General features: G+C 39.5%; 1 pseudogene across 1 annotated transcript; it reads right to left on the bottom strand.

The window, feature by feature from the left end:
- Positions 1-14,814: 14,814 nt before the first annotated feature.
- LOC137733446 (cocaine synthase pseudogene) lies at positions 14,815-16,515 on the bottom strand (annotated as a pseudogene). The gene has a single exon (XR_015964020.1). The product of XR_015964020.1 is annotated as a cocaine synthase pseudogene (transcript).
- Between the last annotated feature and the right edge of the window lie 2,794 nt (positions 16,516-19,309).

The following is a 19,309-nucleotide window of genomic DNA, read 5'->3' as shown; positions in this document are numbered from 1 at the left end:
TAATCCTAGGCTTTGTTTATGTGCTATCAAATTAATGTTAAATTAGTTATTTCGTATAAGGTAAGACATACCCCAAGGACGAACGTGGACAAGCGAAGCTAGGGGGTTGCAATCCTGCTACTTATCAGTGAGTGGGCATTTGTTATAGTATATGCTTTACGATTTCCAGAAAACATTTTTAAATGAATTTATGCCTTGTATGCCATGTCTATACCTCTTATTACTATATTGTTGCATTAGTATGAATTGTGAATTATACTATTTGATGCTGCTGAGGCTCAGGTAAGCTTCAGGTGAGTTAGAACTTATTATGTTGCACCCCGGTGTTAGCGCTCCCGCCCGAGGCTAGGGCACAACTTTCACGTGATTGTTCACCTCCCGCACCGCACGTTTACCTCGGATCCAAGTTTTGGTGCTAGCTTGTCGTACAGACCACAATAGGTAGTTCCAACTCGTAGGTGACCAACGATCTATTGCACAGCTTTCACGTGATCGTAGCACTTAAGCGTACTTATTTACACCCATCTTGTCATACATGTCACATTATGTGACTTCGACACATGCGCATACATATGTTGATGAGCTATAGGTCCAGTTGTACAGGTCACATTAGGTGACTCCAGCTGGTATACTATTTTATATTGGTTTTACACCTGGCTTACAATTATTATTGCTAAGATATTATGACATGGCATACTTCAGTTTTCGCTGCTCTTGTGCATTAGTTTTCATACCTACGCAGTAGTATTTTCTGGAAAACTATACAGGTTTTACGGAGAGGGGTTATTATGTTCATAAAGATAAATAGGTTTTCAAATGCTTTGTTTTTGCCCACTCATCCTTCTATTTTGCGCCCCTCTAGGTTCTAGGTAGCTGTTCTTCTTTGGTGGCTCACAAGGACTACACGGCGGTTGTGACGTTTCCATAAATAAAAGTAGGGATCTTCTCCTTGTTTGTATAATTAGTACTTAGTTAGTTCGACTGCACTTTTGTTTTACCTATGCTCTGATATGCGTGTATCTTATACTTGGTCACTTTCACACACTTACATATTATCTCTAGTTAAATAAGTTTAGTTTTGGTTTTTAATTATTCGCATATTCTTATTATTACCACTTTTGTTGCGCACTTGGCTACGTCACCTTCACGTGACGGCCAATACATCTCGATAGAGGTGGGTTCAGTTCTGTTTGGTTTGATTTTTTTCGTTTCGATTTTTTTCGGTTTTGGGTTTTTTCAGTTCGGTTTCAATCCAGTTAGGTTTTTTCTATGAAATTATTTTTTTTATTTTTTATTTTAAATCTAGAGGTAGCCAAAGAAGAACCCAGAAGAGCAAAGGAGCAATTGTTACCATCTTGGTCTGTCAGAGAGCGAAATCCCATTAAGGAACCGAGCTTGCTCTTTGTTCTTCATCGATTTCAATTGGTTTTCTTTTCTCAAAGACAAATCATCAAACAATAATTATAAAGAAAATCTAAAGGAAATCTGCTACCAACAAATTATCAAACAATAATTATAAAGAAATATGTTCTTGCTTTGTTCCCGCGATCCCTCTTTTGCATCGGGAATAAAGATGGTGGAATTGGGGTAGCTTACTCTCCTTGCTACCAAATTGAAAGATTATAATATGCAAAACCCCTACAAAATAATTAAAAGCAAAAAGCCATTTTAATTCAGCAAAATCACAATATAAATCATATTCGTTTTGATTCGAAAATTACCTGTGAAAGATTGGAAAATCTGAATTAGAATCTTTCAATTTAGATGGGTTCCGATTCGAATGGGGCGAGGGAAAATGATGGTTTGGAAGAAGGAACCTACGAGGAAGACAGTAGAAGATTGGAGAGAAAGTGATTTGGAGGAAGAGAGAAAGGAAAGAGAGACTGAGGAACAGAGGAAGCATCAAGCATATACGAAGAAAGTAGCGGAGATGAGAGAGAGTGTGTGTATAAGAAAAGTGAAAACTAAAATGGAAGTCGGCTAGGGTTTGTAAACTTTTGAAATTTTATAAAGCATAAAAATTAGAATACCTTTAAATAATTTAGTTGTACAATTATAGGAACACAAAGCCAACAGCAAGTTGGTTTGAAGCAACTATCCGAACCTAGAGGAAAGGGGTTCGAATCCTCAAGCTACCAGGTTTTAAGGTATTTGTATATGATTTTCATATATCGGTTATATATGATTTTCATATATTGGTTCGATTTGGTCTGATTCGGTTTCTGGACCTCAAAAATCGAAACAGAACCAATGAGATTTGGTTCAGTTCGGTTTAACAGCTTCGGTTCGGCTTTTTTTTATCTCGATTCAGTTTTCAGTTTGATTTTTTTCGTTTTTCGATTTTTCCAATCCACCCTTACGTCTCAACTCCGGTCAGGGTGTGTCAGTTTGGTATCAGAGCTTAGGTTGGGCAATCCTATATTTTTGCTGAAGTCCTAATCATTTTGATCTCTTATGTCATAACCATGGCGCCTTGTAAAGAGCCACGTACTTCTTATGAATCTGATTTTCCTGATATTGGACAACTTGGTGAAGCTATTGCTAGTGCTATTCAGTCCTCACTTCGTGCTTCCCAGAGGACCCCCATGGAGACTGTATATAACTTAAAGCTAAATGATTTCTTTGGCAATGAGGGGTCCAAGGGAGCTGAGCTTTGGCTCGACCATGTTGAGAAAACCTTTTGGGTGATGCGGCGACAGGGAAATTTTCCAAAAGATAGATGGGTCGAGACAGCCACTTGGTTCTTGAGTTTGGAGGCTACATCATGTTGGAAACAAGAATCCTATCAGCTATCAGCTGAAGATGCCACAAATTGGATGGTTTTCAAGCATCTATTTAAGAAGAAATTTATACCTCCGGAGTATTTGGATCATAAAAGGGATGAATTCTTGGAACTGAAGCAAGGGAAAATGTCAGGCACTGAGTATCATTGAAAGTTTACTAATTTGTCCCGATATTGTCCAGAGATTGCTACAAATCATGTTGAGATGCTCCGACGTTTTAAGAAGGGTACTTGTAAAAAGTTACGTTCTATGGCGACTTCGACTCCCTGTTCTACATATCAAGAATTCTTTGAGGTTCTACTTCGGGTTTAAGATTCCAAGAATGCTCTAGATGATAGTGATGAAAAGGAAGAAAAAGGTAATGCTCAGAAAAAAAAAAAAATAATAATAATAATAATAATAAAGGGCAGTCATCCTAGGGTCCTTGTAAAACACAGAATTTTAAGCGAAGTGGCAACAGTTCTGGTTCATTCAGTGGTGGTTCGAATTCTGCTATTTCGCGAAAGGGCGGTAGGTTCAAAGGTGGTTCCTGATTCCAGAGGCAAAGAAATCCTTACAGTTCTGGTGCCCTACTTTGTTGTAGGTGTAATAATCATCATTTTAAGGAGTGTAGACAAGGTGGTAGTGGTAGATGTTTCACTTGTGGTCAGACGGGGCATAGGGCTAACTAGTGTCCACATAATCAGTAGAAACCTCAGCCCCCTGCGTTACCACCAGTTGTACCTGTTCAGCAGATTCAGGGACCTAGTGGCTATACCCCGACAGGTTATTATGATGTTTACCACTGTCAAAGAGATGTAGCTTCGTATTATGGGGGAGCATACCAGTATCTAGTTGATCTATAGTATCAGGGTAGTTATCCATAGTACTAGGGAGGTTATACGCTGTATGCGCCATATCAAGGTGGTGGACCACAGTGGTATACTGGAAGACAGTCTCAGAACCTTGATGTTACTTTTAGCAGTGTTGGTTCGACGAGGCAGCCTAATCGGCCCAGTCAAGGACTAGGTAATCAAGGAAACAGAGGTCGTGGAGGTTGACAACAGACGCAGGGCAGTGTCCATCACATCACTATGCAGAATGCTCAAAATAATCCTGATTTAATTATGGGTAAATTGAATATTCTTGGTCATTTTGCTAGAGTATTAATTGATTCAAGTGCCACACATTCTGTTATTTCTCATATGTTTGCTCAAAAGATGTAGCCCTATCCCACACCTCTCGGTTATGAATTAGAGTTTTCCATGCCTAGAGTGGAAACTTGTTATGTTGGCTAGGCATATCAGGGATGTCCTGTTCTTGTGGAAGATGTCATCATGCCAGCTAACCTTGTTCCACTATATATTGTTGATTTCGGTGTTATTCTGGGTAGGGATTGGTTGCACTATAGAATACGATTATTTTCCATCGACCAGATTGCCTGTGGTTACTTTTGTAGCCGAGCGTAGAGGACTAAGACATGGTGTTATTTCTACCTTGAGGGTGAAGTGATTTTTTAGGAAAGGTTGTCAGGGCTACTTGGCTCATGTGGTGTTGAACGAGGATACTTTTACCAGTGTGGAGGATGTTCGAGTAGCAGGCATTTTCCTGATGTTTTTCCTGATGATTTACCTGGACTACCACCAGATCGAGAAGTGAATTCACTATTGATTTAATTCTAGGTACATATCCTATTTCTTTAACCCCTTATCAAATGACTCCTGCAGAATTAAGGGAATTGATAACTCAGTTGCAAGAACTGGTTGATAAGGCTTTTATCTAGCCGAGTACTTCTCCTTGGGGAGTTCTAGTTTTATTTGTACGAAGGAAAGACAATACTTTGAGCATTGATTATCGACAGTTGAACTGGGTAACGATTAAAAACCGTTATCCGTTGCCTCGTATTGATGATCTTTTTACCAACTTCAGGGTGCCCGTATGTTCTCAAAAATTGATCTAAGATCAGGGTACTATCAACTAAAGATCAAGCGTGAGGATTTCCTGAAGACAGCATTTCAAACTCGTTATGGTCATTACGAGTTTCTCGTGATGCCATTCGGGTTAACAAATGCCCCAGCAGCCTTTATGGACCTGATGAATCGGGTATTTCGCCCGTATCTCAACAAGTTCGTTATTATCTTCATTGATGATATTTTGGTATATTCTAAATCTAAGGTGGAGCATACTAGACATTTCACTCTAGTTCTGAAGAAGTTAAGGGAAAATCAGTTGTATGCAAAATTTAGTAAATGTCAATTTGGCTAGATCATGTGTCGTTCTTAGGACATGTGATATCAGCCCAGGGTATTGTTGTAGACTCTCTAAAGGTAGTTGTAGTAGAGAATTGGGAACAACCTCGTACTGTCACGGAAGTGCAAAGTTTTCTTGGTCTAGCCGATTATTATCGACGTTTTCTGAAAGATTTCTCAGATATAGCTTTGCCATTGACGAAGTTAACCAGGAAGGGAGTTAAATTTAAGTGGAGTGATGATTGTGAGAGAAGTTTTCAGCAACTGAAGTATTGTCTCACTCGTGGATAGGTGTTGGCACTTTCGGATGACAGTGGGAACTTTGAGCTTTATAGTGATGCTTCTTTGAATGGTTTGGGTTGTGTACTAATGCAGCATGGCAGGGTGATCGCTTATGCTTCGCGACAGTTAAAGCCCCACGAGATGAATTATCCCACTCATGATCTCGAGTTAGCATCTATTATCTTTGCATTGAAAATCTGGAAGCATTATTTGTACGGGGAAACGTGTTGGATCTTCACCGACCATAAAAGTCTAAAATATATTTTTACTCAGAAATATCTTAATGTCGGACAGCGGAGATGGGTTGAGTTGCTCAGTGATTATGATTGCACGATTAAGTTTCATCATAGTCGTGCAAATTCTGTAGCTGATGCTTTAAGCAGGAAATCCCAAGGTCGACTCAACACACTTTATGCACGCAGTGTTCCACTCTTGACGGAGTTGGGATCTACTGGAGTCACATTAAGGGAAGATTACCAAGGAACTCTACTTGCTAATTTTCAAGTTAGGCCAATCTTGTTGGATCGTGTACTCGAAGCTAAGGCGAATGATCTGGAATCTCAGGAGTTAATACAAGCAATGTCAGACAGGAAAAAGAGAGACCTCAAGATTCGGAGACCTAATGGTATGCTTATGCAGGGCAAACAGATGTATGTACCGGACATAGCAGAATTAAAGAAAGAGATACTTGATGAGGCACATATTTCGGCCTATGCGATGCATCCTGGGAATACCAAAACGTATCACACCATTTGACCTTTCTATTATTGGCCGGGTATGAAAAGAGAAATTTCTGAGTATGTGAGTTGTTGTGCAGTTTGTCAGCAAGTTAAGGCAGAAAGGAAGAAACCTTTTGGGTTATTACAACCACTTCCCGTACCTCAGTGGAAATTGGAGGATATTACCATGGATTTCGTCTACAAGCTCCCTTATATGCGAAATGGTTATGATGGTATTTGGGTGATAGTTGATCGACTCACCAAGTCAGCACACTTTATACTGGTTCGAGAAAATTATTCGTTTAGTCAGTTGGAAAAATGGTTCATTTTGAAAATTGTCAAATATCATGGTGTTCTTGTTAGTATCATTTCTGATCAGGATCCCAAATTCACTTCTAAATTTTGGGTAGCTTTCCAGGAAGATCTTAGTTCGAGATTGCTCTACAACACAGCTTATCACCCACTGACGGATGGACAATCTGAAAGAACCATTCAAACGCTGGAAGATATGTTGAGATCCTTAGTTTTGCAGTTTGGAGACGCTTGGCATAAGCGTTTAGCTTCGATTGAGTTTTCTTATAATAACATCTATCATTCTAGCATTGGCATGTCACCTTTCGAGGCACATTATGGTAAACTATGTCGTACCCTGTTATGTTGGTCTAAAGTTGGCGAAAAAGTGCTAGTGGGCCCTGGAGATTGTGGATGAGACTACGCAGAATATTCAGGTGATTAAAGCTAACTTGAAAGTGTGGTACGATTTGGTAAGAAAGGTGTGGTACGATTTGGTAAGAAAGGTAAGTTAAGTCCTCAGTTATTGGACCGTATTAGATCACCGAGCAATTTGGTGAAGTTGCCTACAGGCTTAAGCTACCTCCAGAGCTATCAAAGGTACATGATGTTTTCCATGTGTCTATGCTTCATCATTATGTCTCTGATCAATCACATGTAATTCATCCTCAACCACTAGAGATTAACCCAGATTTGACCGACGATGAGGATCCGGTGACGATCTTGGACTGGAAAGATAAGGTTCTCCGGAACAAGACTGTTCATATGGTGAAAGTTTTGTGGAGGAACCATTCAGTCGATAAGCCTGGGAAACTGAAGAGCGCATGCGAGACTTGTATCCACGTCTGTTTTTTTATTATTGACGTGTTAACATGTAGAAATTTCGAGGATGAAATTTTCTTAATGAGAGCAGACTGTGACAACCCGTCCTAAATTATTATTATTATTATATATATATATATATATATATATATATATATTCTCCCCTAGTGTGTAAAGTGACGATATTGTCCTCGTCGGCTTAGTGACATGGATGTACACATGTAGTTTTAAATTAATTTCCTCGCTAATGTAATTAGATTGTAGTCGATGTCACGAGCGCATTGACATGAGTTAGGACCGAATCGGAGTTGTAACAAGGAAGTTACGAACGTATAGAGTATAAACAGACCAAAATAAGAAACCAATCACCATAATTCCTATTTCCTTTGACCTAATTAGGTATTTGGGCTGTTATCTCATATGGACCAATCAAAAATTAGTCATTTTTCTCTCTCTCACGACAGCCCAATCAAGGCTTAACATTTTCTTCTTCTGCCCAATCAGGAGGACACACACGCACACACACGTACACACTCTCTCTCTTCTTCTCAAGCCTTCTCTCTTCTTCTCCTCTCTGCACCGTGACACCCACATACACCATCATCATCAAACTCTCACGGATCGAGTCTTTGGAAACCACCATCATTCTCCTCTCGACTTCACGAACTTAGCTATACCCTTAGCTCCTCGAACGGACGACAAGAATGTGAAAAACCAAAAGCTCCAGTGAGGAGTCAAGTTTGCTCTGACGTGATCCCGGTGTGGTTTCGAGATTTTAAGGCTTGGAAAGGTATTCACCCAACTTTCCTAACCATTTGAAGTAGTTTTGGAGTGAAGTGGACATTGGTATAGGCGAGCTTGGAAGGTTGCAGAGTTGGCCGGAAGTATGGAGGGAATTTCCGACCGTTTTTCTGTTGGATTTTGAACTTTTATTAGGTACGAATGTGTTCTACTCTTCAAGACCTTCAAATCCATATAAATTTCATGGATTTTGGTTGAGAAATAACAAAGTTATAAGCTTTAGAAAATTTTCCAGAAATCGGTGCACCAGACGGCGATGGACGGTGGAGCCTGGTGAGGTCCACCAAAGAAAAAGAAGAGTATTCCATCAAAGTTGGCAGAATATTCTAACGGCATCAGGTAACACCGTTAGAATTTAACAGAATATTCTACTATTTTAATGGAATATTCCTAACGCCATTAGGGTTTGCCAAGCAAGTGCTTGTGCGTGGCAGGCGCGTGAGGGCGCGTCCGACATCCAAAAAAATTTCTAAAAAATTTGGGGGTGTTCGTGTTGTTGAGTAGATCATATTGGTATATTCAAACATCTCATTTGAGCAACGTATGAGGAATTAATCCTAGGCTTTGTTTATGTGCTATCGAATTAACGTTAAATTAGTTATTTCACATATAGCTGAGACATACCCCACGGACGAGCATGGACAAGTGAAGCTAGGGGCTATGATCCTGCTACTTATCAGTGAATGGGCATTTGTTTTATATATATATATATATATGTATGTGCTTTACGATTTCCAGAAAACGTTTTGAATGAATTTATGCCTTGTATGCGATGTCTGTACCATTTATTACTATATTGTTGCATTAGTATGAATTGTGAATTATATTATTTGATGTTGCTGAGTCTCAGGTAAGCTTCAGGTTAGTTAGCATGTGATAGGTCTTGTTGCATTGCATATTGGTATGCATTTATGCATTTAGAGCTTATTATGCTGCACCCCGGTGTTAGTGCTCCTGCCCGAGGCCATGGCACAACTTTCACGTGATTGTTCACCTCCCGCACCACACGGTTACCTTGGATCCAAGTTTTGGTGCTAGCTTGTCGCACAGCCCACAATAGGTGGTTCGAACTCGTAGGTGACCCTTGATCTATCTCACAGCTTTCACTTGAGCGTACTTATTTCCACCCAACATGTCGTACAGGTCACATTAGGTGACTCCAACTCATGTGCAGACATATGTTGATAAGCTATAGGTCCAGTCGTACAGGTCACGTTAGGTGACTTCAACTGGCATACTATTTTATATTAGTTTTGCACCTGGCTTACAATTATTATTGCTAAGATATTATGACATGGCATACTTCAATTTTCGCTACTCTTGTGCATTGGTTTTCATACCTACATAGTTGTATTTTCTGGAAACTATACGGGTTTTACAGACAGGGGTTGTGATGTTCATAAAGATAAATATGTTTTCAAACGCTTTGTTTTTGCCCACTCATCCTTCTGTTTTGCGCCCCTCCAGATTCTAGGTAGCTATTCTTCTTTGGTGAATCACGGGAACTACACGGTGGTTCTGACGTTTCCATAAATAAAAGTAGGGATCTTCTCCCTGTTTGTATAATTAGTACTTAGTTAGTTCGAGTGCACTTTTGTTTTACCTATGCTCTGATATACGTGTATTCTTATTATTATCACTTCTGTTGCGCACTTGGCTACATCACCCTCACATGACGGCCAACACGTCTTAACTCTGGTCGGGATGTGTCATCCAATCCAATAGAGAATACCATTATTAAGCCAGTGGCAAGCTACGCCCACCTTGCTGCATTCCGAGCACGACATTACTCTGAGGGCGAGAACTCAAATGGAGATTCGCCACCATCGCCATCCACAAGTAGAGGAAATAGAAAAAGATGGAGATAAAGAATTCACAAGAGCATCCCACCACCTTAAAGGAATTTGACTACGATATAGATTTTGCACAAAGAGTCAAGAAAAGAAGAAGGTTGGAGAAGAGACACCCCCATGTAACTTCAACGCTCAAACCACACAAGTGCCACATGGGCAAGTGTTTGAACAAAGAAGCATCACACGATCAGCAAGCGCCTGATGGGGAAGAAAACGGTGATGATCATCCCCACAAGAGTGACAAGCCAATCCAGAGGATCAACTCCAATGCAAGTTTTGCATCATGAATACCACATCGGGATGGATGTTATAGAACGAGTTGCAAAAAGCTTGGAAAATTATAAAGCGAGTTGTAGGAAATAAAGAGGTATCTTTGAGAATGTGTAGGGACTCGTAGTAGGCAATATGATTTTCTGGGACTAAAATTTTCTTCGGCAAAGAACTAAAGGGAAACCTAGGGTTAAAGAAAAGAAAAACAAACATTATGGCACAAATGACATAAGGTGAAGAGAATTGTGATTTGGGGAGGCTATTTAAAGGTAGATCAAGAAAAGATCTCACCTTAGAAGACAAAAGGTCGTCACTAGATCATCATGAACAGAGATCAAAGCCAATCAATGAGATATATAGTTTCCTTTTTTAGAGATGTGCACACAAAACGGAGGCATGCATCATCATGACGGTTAATAAAGGATGGGAATATTGAACGAATCAACTACTTCCTTTTAATAGTCCAGACCAAATTTCAAGAATTTGAAGACCAAACGATACGTATTCCAGCTTACTCCGAATGACATGATCTTTGGATAGCAATCCATCCTCAAAGGGAATGAGTTGCCTCTCAGACGGATCGCTAGGGAAAATTATAAGACCATGATTTTCTAGGGATGGAGTAAGTCTGATCCGAATATAGTTATCTCAAAAGTCCAATCATGGACCTACCAACTTTGAGTGGAGCTGTATCTGACGGAGTCGCTAGGACTCTATTGTGTTGGCACTAAATCTGCACATCTTCGTAAGCGATGGTTGAGCATAAATCATTGTAGTTTGGAACAATCTGCAAAATATTAAACAACCGTAAGCCAAAACTTGGCTGAAGGTGTGTGTACCAACCAAAAGCTCTCGAACGGTCAAGTTAGTGGATGATTTGAAACTCAAACAGTGGGTAAGAGAACTCAAGTGTATAGATTGTGTTACCGTAGATGAACTCTAGATAAGTGTATTTATAGTGTGGGAGAATGACCTTTTTAGGATAGAATCCTTGTTCTAAGCCGGGAGAATCTGAGAGGACATCTAGTAAATAGATAATGCATCCTTTTAAGAGTGTGATTACTTGTGGCACATGCCTATTCCTAGATTGTAAAATCTCCAAGACTTATAGGATTTGATTGAGTCTATATCAAGATCAAATTGTGTGTCATGTGGAACAAGCATAGTCATCCAGCGGAGTCGTTTGGGCTCCTCCTAGTGCCCTGGAGCATAATGATGATGGCATCCTGTTTCGTCTGATACAATTTCACTCGGAGCTAGTGAGTCCATGACTGGACTTTTGAGCTAGCAGTGTTCAGATCAGCCTCACTCCGTCCCTGGAAAATTATGGTCCCACAATTACCCCTAACTATCCATCTGAGAGGCAACCTGTTCCATTTGAGGATGGATTATTACTTAAGACCATGCATTTCGAAGTAAGCTGGAATACGTACCATTTGCTGTTCTAATTCCTACAATCAAGTCTGGATCATCATTTAAAGCTGGGTAGTTGAGTCACTTTGATTACCATCGCATAATCTTTGGAATTATGAAAAAAGATACACTGTAATGATGACGAACGCCTTCGTTTTATGTGGTAACTTTTTCCACACGTTTAATTAATTATCATCAATCTTCGTGTATATCGACCCCGAGATACGCATCTCTTCAATTTCAACGGTGATATCTCTTGGTGTTTTCCTTTATATAGCCTCATCAAGCAGCGGTTTCCTTCAAACCCTTCCCATTTTCCGCCATGATGCATATGCCTTATTCGCCTAACTTTTAATCCTTTTCTGAGTTCTTGCAACTTGTCCTATAACATCCATCCCCTCATAAGGCTTCCATGTGGTTTATACGGAAAGGTTGGATCTGCACGAGGCGTGGGGACCCGATGAAGGGCTCCTCCTTTGCTACTTTATTCCTCATCTGATGTTTGCTGACAGTGATGGCGGTGGTTCTTCATTCAAACACTCGCCCATATGTTCATCATGTGGTTTGAGTGTTTGAAATCTCGTTGAGATACCACATCACCCATTCTCTTATTGCTAGACACCTTGTGCAAAACATGTACTGGTGTCCAGTCCTTTTGAGATAATGAGGTTTCCTTGTAAAGTCTTCGTCTCCAAGCTTCTCCATCTCCTCCATACATGAACGACAACGGTGGTGAATCTCCATCAAAATATTTTCCCTCAATGTAGTATCGTGTGCGACTGTGCGGTATGCAGTTAGTCTCAAAAGCCAAAGTGGATTACGATGCGACTTTTTCTCCTTTTATTAGACTAGACACTATAAGGACCCTCATTGCACTTGTAGCTCAGATTGGAAATTATATCAACTTAATGTTAAGTCAACCTTCTTAAAAGGAAAGCTAAATGAAGAAATTATGTGGATCATCCTGAAGGATTCATTGTTCCAAGTTCTGAACATAAATTGTGCAAGGTCTCCTAGAGCTTGGTATGAAGAGATCAACCCGTACTTGCTTAAATGTGGCTTTCAAATAAGTCCTAATGATGCCACTTTGTACATCAAATTCAAACAAGGAGGTAATAACTCATTGTCTCCATCTAGGTTGATGGCGTTGTGTATACTGGAAGTAGTATGAACTGATCGATGAATTCAATGCTAACGTGATGAAAATTTATGAGATGACAGACCTTGGATTGGTATATCACTTCCTAGGAATGATAATCATTCAATTTGAGCAAGGAAATCTTCATAAATCAAAAGAAATATGCATTGGCTCTTCTTGAAAAGTTTGGTTTGAAAGATTGCAAACATGTGAGTATTCCTTTAGCAGCGAATGAGAAGCTAAAGAATGATGATGCGAGTGAACTTGCAGTTAAAGCAATATATAGGCAAATTGTTAGGAGTTTGTTAGATCTTACTGCAACAAGGCCTGATATAACGTTTGGCAATGGAATTTCTGTTATGCATTTGTGAAGCAACACAATGTTGCATTGTCAATTGCTGAAGCTGAGTATGTTAGTGCTTCAGAAGCTACAACTTAGGCAGTTTGGCTAAGGTTTGTTCTTAAGGATATTAGAGAAGAAAAAACCAATGCAACTGCCTTGTACTATGACAACACATCTACCATTGCAATGACAAAGAATCATGTCTTCCATCAAAGATCAATATCACATAATACCATTACATCCGGGATACCTTGCAAAACAGCATATTCAATCTTGTTTTCTACAAGTCCGAGGAATAATTGGTTGATATCTTTACAAAAGTTTTTCCAAATAACAGTTCTTATATGCTCAAGAGCATGCTTGGAGTCAAATCTGCAACAACCTTAGAAGGGAGTGTTGAAGAATAAACTTGTCCGCATATCACATTGCTTGGAGTTGAAGGTTTCTTCTGGTTTTATTTGAATTTGTTCTCAAGGAATGTAATGTTCTTAGTTCAATGTATGGCTAAGATTAGAATATCCCATTGCCTTGTATTTTGCCACCTGTCATTTTAGTTAAATTGTTTAAGTGAGTCATGTTTAGCTCACGTGGGGTACTTTTTTTTCCCGTTGGCTCGTGTGGAGTCACAACGGTCACTTTTGTCCTTTGTAAAATAACACACTCGTGTGAATGATTATGCAATAGAATCCAATGAGCAACGAACTCCTCCAATTCTCAGTTCCCTCATACTTCATTTCTTAAAAAATAAATTTCCTGTTTTATGATTTAAAACCTAAAAACACTAACACAAACTTTGTAGTCTCTGAAGTTTCGGAAGCAAAATTAAAACCGTGGGGGTTTTTGTATAACCATAAGATAGTTGCACTTAAAGTAGAAGGAACAAGTTTGTCCAGAAGAGAGAGCTTAAGAATTCTATTGTGATGAGGAGTTGGAGATGATGGTTTTATAACAATGGATCATAATAAATAAGCGTGTTGAAATTGATCATACTTTCATTTATATTGTGGACAATATATGTTTTCATATTTCAATAAGGTCGTATAAATATTCCAAAAAAGTCGTATTTTACACTAAGATCATGAATTAATTAAACACACGGTAAAGAAGAAAATAGGAGCTTTTCCATCAAACGTTGAAGGTGATTTTCACAATCCTTAGTGAAAATATAGCAAGTTGTACACTCTTACTTAGTTCTTACAATATTTCAAATTGTTTTCCAACGACTATTCTAAATGGATCAACTATATGAACAACACTTTTACCTGATTATCAAGAGGAAATGTTGGGAAATTACAAGAAAATTCTAAGAAGCACGTAAACAAATAGGCTAAGGTGTGGGGTATCTCACTCTCTTTAAAGATATTCAAGCCCACTGCGGTTTTACAAAAGTTCACAAATCGGTGCAGCAGTATACCTTTTGACTTGTTCCCTCTAGAATATAGCAGTCCAACTAAATTGTGTTTGACTCAAACCTTTTTGCACAAAAAATAGAAGAGTCCAAAGCTCCACCAAAGAACACCCTTCTTTGGCAATACAAGTAAAAGATAGAAAGTATGGAGGTATAAAGATTGTAGTTGTTAGAATTTGATAGTGGGATAATAAATAAATAAAAAGAGGGAAAGATCTAACAAACCACAAATAATGAAAGGCTGAAGACTCCAAGAGTTACAAAAAATGAAAGGCTGAAGACTCCATTTCTATTTTCCACCAACCACAAATAATAAAAAAACTTACTTTCCCTCTAACAACCAAATAATGACAATTATAACCAATTTAATTTATTTAATATTAAAAATGAACCAACAGAAAACTACAATACTCCACATCACTGTTTCCAAATTGATTTGCATTTGGATTTGCATTTGAATCCCTTTTTTGTTTTTTTTAATAACAAAGGGGATAGCTTTATTGAAAACTTGGAAGATATCAATCAACATACTGGAGTGAGAATCGATGTATCTATCAGTGTTTAACCAAGGGAAATGCTGGGGTTCACGGAACCAAATGCAAGAAGCTCCGGATCAGATTCAAATATGGCCATTTCTTGTTGATCCAAGGTCACCCACGCTTCGATACCATCTTGCTGTTTTGTGTCAGCCAACAGAATTAGGTTCTTTCTGACACCTGGGCTGGTGACCCACGCAGGTTTCCCCCAACCAAAATCGATTTCATACAGAGGAAGCTTGCACAGACTCGTGGCCCAAAATCCATATAAGCCCTTATTTCTCTTATAAAGATCCGCCCTTTCTCTCTGAGACTCAGATACCACCAAGAATCCCTCCTCGCCTTTAAATCTGTTGGCCTTCTTGGCCCGAAAGTCTGTCAATCCTTGCATCATTTTGCTCACTAACTCGTGTAGTTCGGTCTCATTTTCTTTGAATAACAATGGATGTGACCAAAACCAATTCCCCATGACATTTTCCAGTATCTCCGGGACAATACTTCTTCGCAAGCTTATCATCTGGGTCAGCACCATTGGTCTCATCCAACTCTCAGGCTTGAAATGACGGGAAGCAGCAATAGAACATTTCAATATGATAGCCAAAACTAGATTTATGTTTGATGGGATGAAGGTCTGGACCACACCCCCATTATTAGACTTGAGGCTGGCTATCTTCGAAATATCGAATACAAGCCTTCTTGTAGTTAAACTTTGGATTTCCATTCCGGCGTTGATGGATGGCAAGGACAACTCTCTAGGAGGCAACAAAGACCCTCCAGTAAACTCCGGTGGCACCAATTGAGCTCCGAGCACTCTATCTTCGCAATTTATCGCTGCCCATGTTCGCATGAATGTGTGGAGTGATGTTCCATCTGCAAGCTTGTGTGAAGGTGATGCAGCAACAACAATTCCTCCACAGTTGAAAACGCTGATTTGAATAAACAAAAGTACAGATCCCAAGGCTTCTTGGGCGGTTTTAGGATCATTGTCGGGGATAAAGTTGGTGAGTAATTTGATATCAGGTTGTTTGAGAAAGTCTGAAAGCTGGCAGTTAACCTGGGCTTCAAGAAAATGAGCCCCTTCATCGTTGCACTCCACCAATGCAGGGCTTTTGAGCCGGCCAGCCAGTGGATAGAAGTGAACTAAAGCTTTTGATAAAGACTCTTGCAACCGTTCAGATTTTGTCTCTGAAGTTTCGGCAGCAAAATTAGAACCGTTGGGGTTTTTGTATAACCATATGATAGTTGCAGTTAAAGTAGGAGGAATAAGTTGGTCCAGAAGAGAGAGCTTAAGAAATCTATTGTGATGAGGAGTTGGAGATGATGGTTTGATGATTTTTCTTGAGGTGATTTCTACCAGTGAATGGATATTACAACTGAATAATATTCCATGTCTAATGGGATGGAGACTTCTTCTGTAGGTGGTTACTATTCTCCGAAACTTTGAAAGAAAAATCACCATAGTTTGGTGCTCTAGAGTGCTAAGGTAGAAAATTAATTAGGAGGAAGAAGTTTGCCAGAAAGAGAGAGCTTGAAGATGTCTTTATAGAAAAGCATAGGGAATGTTTGTACTCCACATCCTTGAATAATTTCTCTATTTTATTTTTTTAGTGTTCATTGACCAAAAAGAAATACCGGGAAACATGCATCTGATAGTTTCTTATAGACTGGTGTTATACCCCCACCTTATATTCCCACCCTCCATAAAAAGTTAAAAAACACATAAACAATTCCTCACCCACCAATATTCCCTAAACAACCCTACATATTTTTTTGTTAGATTTAAAAAAGATATATAATTTTGAAAAGCAATTATTATTAAGACCATAGTTAGTTACAACAATGGAGGATGGGTGTCATTCTCCCTGACGTGAATTTGTTCTCATCATCTCTTTACACCCCAGCCAAACTGCCAAATACACCCCCAAACCCTCAGCCCAATATCACCACCCCCCCCCCCCCCCCAAAACCCCATCTCAAACATACCAAAACCCTCAAAAACCACGCCATACCGACACCTAGTTCCCTGCTTCGGTCATCGACCATCGCAATACCACCACGCCTCAAAACCGCTCCGGTGCATAATCTCTATCATTATCCACTTTAATATTAATCTTCCATGAAATCCTCTTTGAAACCACAGGGACTGATTAGACCTCTATGAATTACGAGCTTTATGTAAATCCTAACTAAACAATGAAACTAACAAGCTGAGTTCGGATTTTGATTTGAAAAGTAAAGTAACTTAAAATGCAAGAGAATGTAAATATGAACAATAGAATGATTCGGAAACGATGGGAATAGAACTAGGGATATCGATTTCACCATTACAAGCCAATTCCATGAAAATTAAGTCAAAACGCATTCAACTCTCCAATCTGCAACTAGGGTTCGTTTTACACATTTATGATCATCCATTTGATGTGTGGTTGTGATCAAGCACTCTTAATCTGCAACCTAGTTGTGATATTCAACTTAGATTACTAAATAAGAATCCATTAAGAACAAGAAAACTTCAAAGAACCAAAGAAATCACATGGCAAGATGTACGCATAGCAGTCTCTTCATTCATTCACATGTCTACCAAGATTGAGCATAATGTTTACTACAACCTCGATCAAATAGTTCATAAGTAGCCCTAATGGTGATCAAATATTAAGATTATCAAACAAATTAGACTATAAAACCGGTGAATGAAATACGAACACAGATTGGTAATTGAATACTTTAACTTAATAACATAGAGTAGTTTTGCAAAGCTACATCGAAATCTCCATAAATGAACTTAGTTACACATTGTGTTCACAGAAATTAAAACAAAAATACACAACATGAGTGGAGATTCAAGAGAGGAAAACCCTTGAAGCAATCCTAATGTAGAACTTCTCCAAGAACAGCCTTCTCCCGTGAGTCTTCCGTCCTCCTCAAAATGTATACAAGGCAAGTCTTTGTATCTGGTCCAAGAGGCTCATGGGCATCCCCCAAGAAGGAGCTCCTGTTTTTTATTGTGGATACAATAATATATGGGGTTCGGATGGGATCCCCCAGCTCTGCCTTTCAAACACATGAAAGACAGCTTTGCACACACCCATGCTCTGCTGTCTTTCCACAGCTTTGCACACCCATGCTTTATTGGATAGAATAATTTTGGTTTCATTGAGTGGTCCGGAACCCAATGTCGTTGGATTTCGTTGAGTGGTCTGAAATCACATTCCTTGACTTCATTGATTCGTTGGATTCAGTCTAAATTGAGAAAGCTTTAGAGATGTAGGCTTCGGCTGAACTGTGTTGCTCTAGCCCTGCATTTTGGTGTATTGTATGAGTTATTAATTAATGTGATTATGGAATGGTGTTGGAAAGCATGTGTGTGTGTGTGTGTGTGTGTGTGTGAATGGCAAGATGACTGTAGTGTGGAACTCTTATGTTTTCTGCTAGGAAGTGTTTTACGAGAAGTTCAAAGTTTAACAAATGGTGAACTACGAATGGCTTGATCCCGTCTGAGGGTATGAAGGCAATCTAACGAGGAGGTTAAATGCAACCATAAAGTATGCGAAAATTACTACGTAATTCGAATCTTGAGTTGTGCTTTGTCCATATCCCGAAGGCGGGGTATGTTAGATATACGGGTACTTGGTGACATCACGTGTCGATCCAGATGTATGTTGGGATCGAGGCATGACATCAATGGTACTAGAGACAAAGTTTCTTTGGAGGGCTTGCGTGCCGGGTAAAGTTAAGATTTGTGTTTGGCGAAGTTGTTCGAATGCTTTATCTAGAAGAGTTAATCTTTTCAAGAGGTGTATCACGCCAACATGTTTATTTTGTAATGAAGAGGAAGAAACCATTGAACACATCATGAGATACTGTCTCATGGCTGCTGCAGTGTGGTTTGCGAGTCCGTTGGGACTCAAGGGGAGAGATCGACGACAAGATGGTTGGAATGATTGGTTGGCAAACAAGGCATCTTCTTTGGCACGAGAAAGTTTTGACTTATTGCTAATGACTGTCTAGAGTATCTGGAAGGAAAGAAATGCATTCGTATGGACTGGGAAGGTCATGCCACCATGGAAATTCAATATAGGACAACGGCTTGGCTACATGAGTTCAAGAAATGGCATGGGAAGAAATTCATAAGCTCTCGTGAGGTGCAGAAGTGGAAGAAACCGGTGAATCATTGGCTTAAATGTAATTTCAATGGGCCCTGGGTGGAGAATGAAGGAATCGGCGGGGTGGAAGTTATTGTTCGTGACCATTTGGGTGAGTTTGTGGCGGCAATGGCTATGCAAATTCTTGGAGTGACCTCACCCCTGCACGCAGAGATGGAAGCAGCATGGGCGGCGGTGCTGTTTACTCAAAAATGGGAAGCCAATATGGTTGAGTTTGAAGGTGATGCAAGTTTGGTTATTGCAGCTTTGAATTTGGTAC

The sequence above is a fragment of the Pyrus communis genome, chromosome 7, assembly GCF_041283825.1.
Source record: "Pyrus communis isolate YQ-2024b chromosome 7, ASM4128382v1, whole genome shotgun sequence".
Classification (NCBI taxonomy): domain Eukaryota; kingdom Viridiplantae; phylum Streptophyta; class Magnoliopsida; order Rosales; family Rosaceae; genus Pyrus; species Pyrus communis.
Note: the sequence above shows the minus strand (reverse complement) of the source record. Positions and strands in the feature narration are given on the sequence as shown.